Source organism: Ambystoma mexicanum, chromosome 10 (genome assembly GCF_040938575.1).
Source record: "Ambystoma mexicanum isolate Mex_15411 chromosome 10, UKY_AmexF1_1, whole genome shotgun sequence".
NCBI classification, from domain to species: domain Eukaryota; kingdom Metazoa; phylum Chordata; class Amphibia; order Caudata; family Ambystomatidae; genus Ambystoma; species Ambystoma mexicanum.
In genome coordinates, this window is record NC_090932.1 from 5169051 (window position 1) to 5178684 (window position 9634).

At 50.0% G+C, this 9634-nt stretch overlaps 1 non-coding gene across 1 annotated transcript; it reads right to left on the minus strand.

Moving 5' to 3' along the window:
* Positions 1-8616: 8616 nt before the first annotated feature.
* LOC138496833 (U6 spliceosomal RNA) lies at positions 8617-8723 on the minus strand. The gene has a single exon (XR_011278301.1). It is a non-coding gene; the product is annotated as a U6 spliceosomal RNA (small nuclear RNA).
* Positions 8724-9634: the final 911 nt, after the last annotated feature.

The following is a 9634-nucleotide window of genomic DNA, read 5'->3' on the forward strand; positions in this document are numbered from 1 at the left end:
TTCACTGCCCAAACAGTGGCTTTGTACTCAGAGGAACTCACCTTTTGCTGTCCAAACAGTGGCTCTGTACACAGAGGAACTCACCTTTCACTGCCCAAACAGTGGCCCTGTACACAGAGGAACTCACCGTTCACTACCCAAACAGTGGCTCTGTGCAAAGAGGAACTCACCTTTCAATGCCCAAACAGGGGCCCTGTGCAAAGTGGAACTCCTCTTTCACTGCCCAAACAGTGGCCCTGTGCAAAGAGGAACTCACCTTTCACTGCCCAAATAGTGGCCCTGTGCAAAGAGGAACTCACCCTTCACTGCCCAAACAGTAGCCCTGTACAAAGAGGAACTCACCTTTCACTGCCCAAACAGTGGCCCTGTACACAGAGGAACTCACCTTTCACTGCCCAAACAGTGGCCCTGTACACAGAGGATCTCACCTTTCACTGCCAAAACAGTGGCACTGTGCAAAGAGGAACTCGACTTTCACTGCCCAAACAGTGGCCCTGTGCAAAGAGGAACTCGACTTTCACTACCCAAACAGTGGCTCTGTACACAGAGGAACTCACCTTTCACTGCCTAACAGTGGCTCTGTACTCAGAGGTACTCACCTTTTGCTGCCCAAACAGTGGCTCTGTACACAGAGGAACTCACCTTTCACTGCCCAAACAGTGGCTCTGTACACAGAGGAACTCACCGTTCACTACACAAAAAGTGACTCTGTACACAGAGGAACTCACCTTTCACTGCCCAAACAGTGGCCCTGTACACAGAGGAACTCGACTTTCACAGCCCAAACAGTGGCCCTTTACACAGAGGATCTCACCTTTCACTGCCAAAACAGTGGCACTGTGCAAAGAGGAACTCGACTTTCACTGCCCAAACAGTGGCCCTGTGCAAAGAGGAACTCGACTTTCACTGCCCAAACAGTGGCTCTGTACACAGAGGAACTCACCTTTCACTGCCTAACAGTGGCTCTGTACTCAGAGGTACTCACCTTTTGCTGCCCAAACAGTGGCTCTGTACACAGAGGAACTCACCTTTCACTGCCCAAACAGTGGCTCTGTACACAGAGGAACTCACCGTTCACTACACAAAAAGTGACTCTGTACACAGAGGAACTCACCTTTCACTGCCCAAACAGTGGCCCTGTACACAGAGGAACTCGACTTTCACAGCCCAAACAGTGGCCATGTGCAAAGAGGAACTCGCCTTTCACTGCCCAAACAGTGGCCCTGTGCAAAGTGGAACTCCTCTTTCACTGCCCAAACAGTGGCCCTGTACACAGAGGAACTCACCTTTCACTGCCCAAACAGTGGCCCTGTACACAGAGGATCTCACCTTTCACTTCCCAAACAGTGGCTCTGTACACAGAGGAACTCGCCTTTCACTGCCCAAATGGTGGCTCTGTACACGGAGGAACTCACATTTCACTGCCCAACCAGTGGCTCTGTGCAAAGAGGAACTCGCCTTTCACTGTCCAAACAGTGGCCCTGTACAAAGAGGAACTCACCTTTCACTGTCCAAACAGTGGCTCTGTACACAGAGGAACTCACCTTTCACTGTCCAAAGAGTGGCTCTGTATACAGAGGAACTCACCATTTCACTGCCCAAACAGTGGCTCTGTGCTCAGAGGAACTCACCTTTCGCTGCCCAAACAGTGGCTCTGTACACAGAGGAACTCACCTTTCACTGCCCAAACAGTGGCCCTGTGCAAGGTGGAACTCCTCTTTCACTGCCCAAACAGTGGCCCTGTGCAAAGAGGAACTCCTCTTTCACTGACCAAACAGTGGCCCTGTGCAAAGAGGAACTCACCTTTCACTGCCCAAACAGTGCCCCTGTGCACAGAGGAACTCACCTTTCACTGCCCAAATAGTGGCCCTGTGCAAAGAGGAACTCACCCTTCACTACCCAAACAGTGGCCCTGTACAAAGAGGTACTCACCTTTCACTGCCCAAACAGTGGCCCTGTACACAGAGAAACTCACCTTTCACTGCCCAAACAGTGGCTTTGTACTCAGAGGAACTCACCTTTTGCTGTCCAAACAGTGGCTCTGTACACAGAGGAACTCACCTTTCACTGCCCAAACAGTGGCCCTGTACACAGAGGAACTCACCGTTCACTACCCAAACAGTGGCTCTGTGCAAAGAGGAACTCACCTTTCAATGCCCAAACAGGGGCCCTGTGCAAAGTGGAACTCCTCTTTCACTGCCCAAACAGTGGCCCTGTGCAAAGAGGAACTCACCTTTCACTGCCCAAATAGTGGCCCTGTGCAAAGAGGAACTCACCCTTCACTGCCCAAACAGTAGCCCTGTACAAAGAGGAACTCACCTTTCACTGCCCAAACAGTGGCCCTGTACACAGAGGAACTCACCTTTCACTGCCCAAACAGTGGCCCTGTACACAGAGGATCTCACCTTTCACTGCCAAAACAGTGGCACTGTGCAAAGAGGAACTCGACTTTCACTGCCCAAACAGTGGCCCTGTGCAAAGAGGAACTCGACTTTCACTACCCAAACAGTGGCTCTGTACACAGAGGAACTCACCTTTCACTGCCTAACAGTGGCTCTGTACTCAGAGGTACTCACCTTTTGCTGCCCAAACAGTGGCTCTGTACACAGAGGAACTCACCTTTCACTGCCCAAACAGTGGCTCTGTACACAGAGGAACTCACCGTTCACTACACAAAAAGTGACTCTGTACACAGAGGAACTCACCTTTCACTGCCCAAACAGTGGCCCTGTACAGAGAGGAACTCGACTTTCACAGCCCAAACAGTGGCCATGTGCAAAGAGGAACTCGCCTTTCACTGCCCAAACAGTGGCCCTGTGCAAAGTGGAACTCCTCTTTCACTGCCCAAACAGTGGCCCTGTACACAGAGGAACTCACCTTTCACTGCCCAAACAGTGGCTCTGTACACGTAGGAACTCAACTTTCACTGCCCAAACAGTGGCTCTGTACAGAGAGGAACTCACCTTTCACTGGCCAAACAGTGGCTCTGTACATGGAGGAACTGACCTTTCACTGTCCAACCAGTGGCTCTGTGCAAAGAGGAACTCGACTTTCATGGCCTAAACAGTGGCCCTGGGCAAAGAGGAACTCGACTTTCACTGCCCAAACAGTGGCTCTGTACACAGAGGAACTCACCTTTCACTGCCCAAACAGTGGCTCTCTACTCAGAGGAACTCACCTTTCGCTGCCCAAACAGTGGCTCTGTACGCAGAGAAACTCACCTTTCACTGCCAAAACAGTGGCCCTGTACACAGAGGAACTCACCGTTCACTACCCAAACAATGACTCTGTGCAAAGGAAGAACTCACCTTTCGCTGCCCAAACTGTGGCCCTGTGCAAAGTGGAACTACTCTTTCACTGCCCAAACAGTGGCCCTGTACACAGAGGAACTCACCTTTCACTGCCCAAACAGTGGCTCTGTACTCTGAGGATCTCATCTTTCACTGCCCAAACAGTGGCTCTGTACACAGAGGAACTCGCCTTTCACTGCCCAAATGATGGCTCTGTACACGGAGGAACTCACCTTTCACTGCCCAACCAGTGGCTCTGTGAAAAGAGGAACTCGCCTTTCACTGCCCAAACAGTGGCCCTGTACAAAGAGGAACTCACCTTTCACTGTCCAAACAGTGGCTCTGTACACAGAGGAACTCACCTTTCACTGTCCAAACAGTGTCTCTGTATACAGAGGAACTCACCATTTCACTGCCCAAACAGTGGCTCTGTACTCAGAGGAACTCACCATTTGCTGCCCAAACAGTGGCTCTGTACACAGAGGAACTCACCTTTCACTGCCCAAACAGTGGCCCTGTGCAAAGTGGAACTCCTCTTTCACTGCCCAAACAGTGGCCCTGTGCAAAGTGGAACTCCTCTTTCACTGACCAAACAGTGGCCCTGTGCAAAGAGGAACTCACCTTTCACTGCCCAAACAGTGCCCCTGTGCACAGAGGAACTCACCTTTCACTGCCCAAATAGTGGCCCTGTGCAAAGAGAAACTCACCCTTCACTACCCAAACAGTGGCCCTGTACACAGAGAAACTCACCTTTCACTGCCCAAACAGTGGCTTTGTTCTCAGAGGAACTGACCTTTCGCTGTCCAAACATTGGCTCTGTACACAGAGGAACTCACCTTTCACTGCCCAAACAGTGGCCCTGTACACATAGGAACTCACCGTTCACTACCCAAACAGTGGCTCTGTGCAAAGAGGAGCTCACCTTTCAATGCCCAAACAGGGGCCCTGTGCAAAGTGGAACTCCTCTTTCACTGCCCAAACAGTGGCCCTGTGCAAAGAGGAACCAACCTTTCACTGCCCATACAGTGGCCATGTGCCCAGAGGAACTCACCTTTCACTGCCCAAATAGTGGCCGTGTGCAAAGAGAAACGCACCCTTCACTGCCCAAACAGTAGCCCTGTACAAAGAGGAACTCACCTTTCACTGCCCAAACAGTGGCCCTGTACACAGAGGAACTCACCTTTCACTGCCCAAACAGTGGCCCTGTACACAGAGGATCTCACCTTTCACTGCCAAAACAGTGGCCCTGTGCAAAGAGGAACTCGACTTTCACTGCCCAAACAGTGGCCCTGTGCAAAGAGGAACTTGACTTTCACTGCCCAAACAGTGGCTCTGTACACAGAGGTACTCACCTTTCGCTGCCCAAACAGTGGCTCTGCACACAGAGGAACTCACCTTTCACTGCCCAAACAGTGGCTCTGTACACAGAGGAACTCACCGTTCACTACACAAAAAGTGACTCTGTACACAGAGGAATTCACCTTTCACTGCCCAAACATTGGCCCTGTACACAGAGGAACTCGACTTTCACTGCCCAAACAGTGGCCCTGTGCAAAGAGGAACTCGACTTTCACTGCCCAAACAGTGGCCCTGTGCAAAGTGGAACTCCTCTTTCACTGCCCAAACAGTGGCCCTGTAACAGAGGAACTCACCTTTCACTGCCCAAACAGTGGCTCTGTACACGTAGGAACTCAACTTTCACTGCCCAAACAGTGGCTCTGTACACAGAGGAACTCACCTTTCACTGCCCAAACAGTGGCTCTGTACATGGAGGAACTGACCTTTCACTGTCCAACCAGTGGCTCTGTGCAAAGAGGAACTTGCCTTTCACTGCCCAAGCAGTAGCCCTGTACAAAGAGGAACTCACCTTTCACTGTCCAAACAGTGGCTCTGTACACAGAGGAACTCACCATTTCACTGCCCAAACAGTGGCTCTGTACTCAGAGGAACTCACCTTTTGCTGCCCAAGCAGTGGCTCTGTACACAGAGGAACTCACTGTTCACTATCCAAACAGTGGCTATGTGCAAAGAAGAACTCACCTTTCGCTGCCCAAACAGTGGCCCTGTGCAAAGTGGAACTCCTCTTTCACTGCCCAAACAGTGGCCCTGTGCACTGAGGAACTCACCTTTCACTGCCCAAATAGTGGCCCTGTGCATAGAGGAACTCACCCTTCACTACCCAAACAGTGGCCCTGTACAAAGAGGAACTCACCTCTCACTGCCCAAACAGTGGCCCTGAACACAGAGGAACTCACCTTTCACTGCCCAAACAGTGGACCGATACACAGAGGACCTCACCTTTCACTACCCAAATAGTGGCCCTGTGCAAAGAGGAACTCGACTTTCACTGCCCAATCAGTGGCCCTGTACAAAGAGGAACTCTGCTTTCACTGCACAAACAGTGGCTCTGTACACAGGGGAACTCACCTTTCACTGCCCAAACAGTGGACCTGTACACAGAGGAACTCACCTTTCACTGCCCACACAGTGGCTCTGTACACAGAGGAACTCACCTTTCACTGCCCAAACAGTGGACCTGTACACAGAGGAACTCACCTTTCACTGCCCATACAGTGGCCCTGTGCAAAGAGGAACCAACCTTTCACTGCCCAAACAGTGGCCCTGTGCCCAGAGGAACTCACCTTTCACTGCCCATATAGTGGCCCTTTGCAAAGAGGAACTCACCCTTCACTGCCCAAACAGTAGCCCTGTACAAAGAGGAACTCACCTTTCACTGCCCAAACAGTGGCCCTGTACACAGAGGAACTCACCTTTCACTGCCCAAACAGTGGCCCTGTACACAGAGGATCTCACCTTTCACTGCCAAAACAGTGGCCCTGTGCAAAGAGGAACTCGACTTTCACTGCCCAAACAGTGGCTCTGTACACAGAGGAACTCACCTTTCACTGCCCAGACAGTGGCTCTGTACTCAGAGGTACTCACCTTTCGCTGCCCAAACAGTGGCTCTGTACACAGAGGAACTCGCCTTTCACTGCCCAAACAGTGGCTCTGTACACAGAGGAACTCACCGTTCACTACCCAAACAGTGACTCTGTACACAGCGGAACTCACCTTTCACTGCCTAAACAGTGGCCCTGTACACAGATGATCTCACCTTTCACTGCCCAAACAGTGGCCCTGTGCAAAGAGGAACTCGACTTTCACTGCCCAAACAGTGGCCCTGTGCAAAGAGGAACTCGACTTTCACTGCCCAAACAGTGGCCCTGTGCAAAGTGGAACTCCTCTTTCACTGCCCAAACAGTGGCCCTGTACACAGAGGAACTCACCTTTCACCGCCCAAACAGTGGCTCTGTACACGTAGGAACTCACATTTCACTGCCCAAACAGTGGCTCTGTACACAGAGGAACTCACCTATCACTGCCCAAACAGTGGCTCTGTACATGGAGGAACTGACCTTTCACTGTCCAACCAGTGGCTCTGTGCAAAGAGGAACTCGCCTTTCACTGCCCAAGCAGTGGCCCTGTACAAAGAGGAACTCACCTTTCACTGTCCAAACAGTGGCTCTGTACACAAAGGAACTCACCATTTCACTGCCCAAACAGTGGCTCTGTACACAGAGGAACTCACTGTTCACTATCCAAACAGTGGCTCTGTGCAAAGAAGAACTCACCTTTCGCTGCCCAAACAGTGGCCCTGTGCAAAGTGGAACTCCTCTTTCACTGCCCAAACAGTGGCCCTGTACACCGAGGAACTCACCTTTCACTGACCAAACAGTGGCCCTGTGCAAGGAGGAACTCACCTTTCACTGCCCAAACAGTGGCCCTGTGCACAGAGGAACTCACCTTTCACTGCCCAAATAGTGGCCCTGTGCATAGAGGAACTCACCCTTCACTACCCAAACAGTGGCTCTGTGCAAAGAAGAACTCACCTCTCACTGTCCAAACAGTGGCTCTGTACACAAAGGAACTCACCATTTCACTGCCCAAACAGTGGCTCTGTACTCAGAGGAACTCACCTTTCGCTGCCCAAACAGTGGCTCTGTACACAGAAGAACTCACCGTTCACTATCCAAACAGTGGCTCTGTGCAAAGAAGAACTCACCTTTCACTGCCCAAACAGTGGCCCTGTGCAAAGAGGAACTCACCTTTCACTGCCCAAACAGTGGCCCTGTGCACAGAGGAACTCACCTTTCACTGCCCAAATAGTGGCCCTGTGCATAAAGGAACTCACCCTTCACTACCCAAACAGTGGCCCTGTACAAAGAGGAACTCACCCTTCACTGCCCAAACAGTGGCCCTGTACACAGAGGAACTCACCTTTCACTGCCCAAACAGTGGCCCTGTGCAAAGAGGAACTCGACTTTCACTGCCCAATCAGTGGCCCTGTACAAAGAGGAACTCTCCTTTCACTGCCCAAACAGTGGCTCTGTAGACAGAGGAACTCACCTTTCACTGCCCAAACAGTGGCTCTGTACACAGAGGAACTCACATTTCACTACCCAAACAGTGGCTCTGTACATAGAGGAACTCACGTTTCAATTATGTTCATTTTCAAATTTGAATGAAGGTTCCATTGGATGTAAGGACATTTCCTGCTAAAATTGTAATACACCAGGAACATTGAATGGATTGAAGGCAATACAGCTCTGCTCCATACAACATCAAGTGGAATATCGGGGTGCTGCAATCTGCTACTTTAGGGGATCACATGCACAATGTGGCCATTCGATCATTTGCTTTAATTCTGTTTCATTGATAACAGTGTAATTTGATTTAGTTCTAATCAGCCTTGAGAAAGACCTTCAAATAGGGTGGAAACACGTGCTGGTACAGGGCAATGCCTTATGGTGTCTATTTATGACCATTGCGTCTGCTTTAATGGACTCACTGACCAGGGTCATATACTCGACCTTTAATGTCTCTTGCTTTCCATGTGAATGGGACGTGGGAAGCCTCCGCCCATGTATACTAATATGTGAGTTGACATGTTCAAATGTCTGATAAGAATCGTTAGAAGTTGGACTCCATGTATCAACACATGTATGCTGGAAAACAGAGCCACAAACATTTTGATGATTAAACAATAATTGTACAGCAGAAGGATGAACACCAAGTCTGGTCTTACTAGGCTCTGCTGAACCACTTTGAGTGAAGTTAGAGGCAGCTGCGGTTGGGGTGTGGTGTGATTGTTTGATCTAGTTTCAATGTTTCCATGTCCAGGCTATCCTACACCGTCCCTAGCGGTACCACATTTACAATCAATGTAAATCCTTGCACAGGGGCAACTGAGTGCAGCCTGAACTTGGGTTAATAACATAAAAGTAGGACTAACTCTTTTATTTTTTTATTTTTATTTTTTCTTTTTTTTTTTATGGAACGCTTCACGAATTTGCGTGTCATCCTTGCGCAGGGGCCATGCTAATCTTCTCTGTATCGTTCCAATTTTAGTATATGTGCTGCTGAAGCGAGCACAAAAGTAGGACTAACTCTTGAAAGAGGCTGTCAATGCATTACACTTCAGTAGCGTTTGGAGGAAAAGGTTTAAGTGTTACTGGTGAAATAAACACATATTAAAATTACATTACTTTATCACAAACTACCACTATCTTAATTCGTAAAATGCAGCATTTCTTCTGTGCAAGATTGTGCATTCCTGCTGCCAGCTATGAACACCTACTACCAAAAACCAGGACCACTGCAGTTTCAATGGAAACATAATCTTGAGAAAGGGGAGAGAGATTCCAATTCCAGAACAGTCGCAGCAAAACCACAACGTCTAGTCACCCTAGTGGAGGAGAAAGCACAGGCAACACAAAGCCATAGCGGCTGAAGTCCTGCAAGGACTGGGAAGTCTCGTGGGATCTGGACATCGCAGGCGCCATCTCGGAACAGGGCTGTATAGGCCACGCCCTGTGTCTGGCACGTGCCCCACCATGTCTGCAGCATAAGGGGAGCTCGGCCACTTACCTGCTCACAGCAGCAGCTGTTCACCCCATCCTGGATCCCAACCAGACATCAGCCGATTAACCAGACTTACCTGCCATTCTCTTTTAGGCTACAATCACTGGTCCTGAAATCACTGGTCCTGCTATCACTGGTCCTGCAATCTTCGAGGTAAATAAGAAGACAAAGGAACCCGTAGCATACAAGCTATAACCCGGAGCCCTTAGTTGTATTCACTGTACTTGTGTGTGTGTGTGTGTGCGTTTGCGTGTGTGTGTGGCCTCCGCACCTGGCCCTCACCGCCTTTTACCTAGAGAAGCAGAGAGAACAGAAGAGAGAGCAAGGATTGAACTGGTAGCCTGATTTTTACAGACATTGGCAAACTCGTGCATATAAAGACTGCAGGGTATTCATACAGTGAACAGCCAAAGCTGACCACA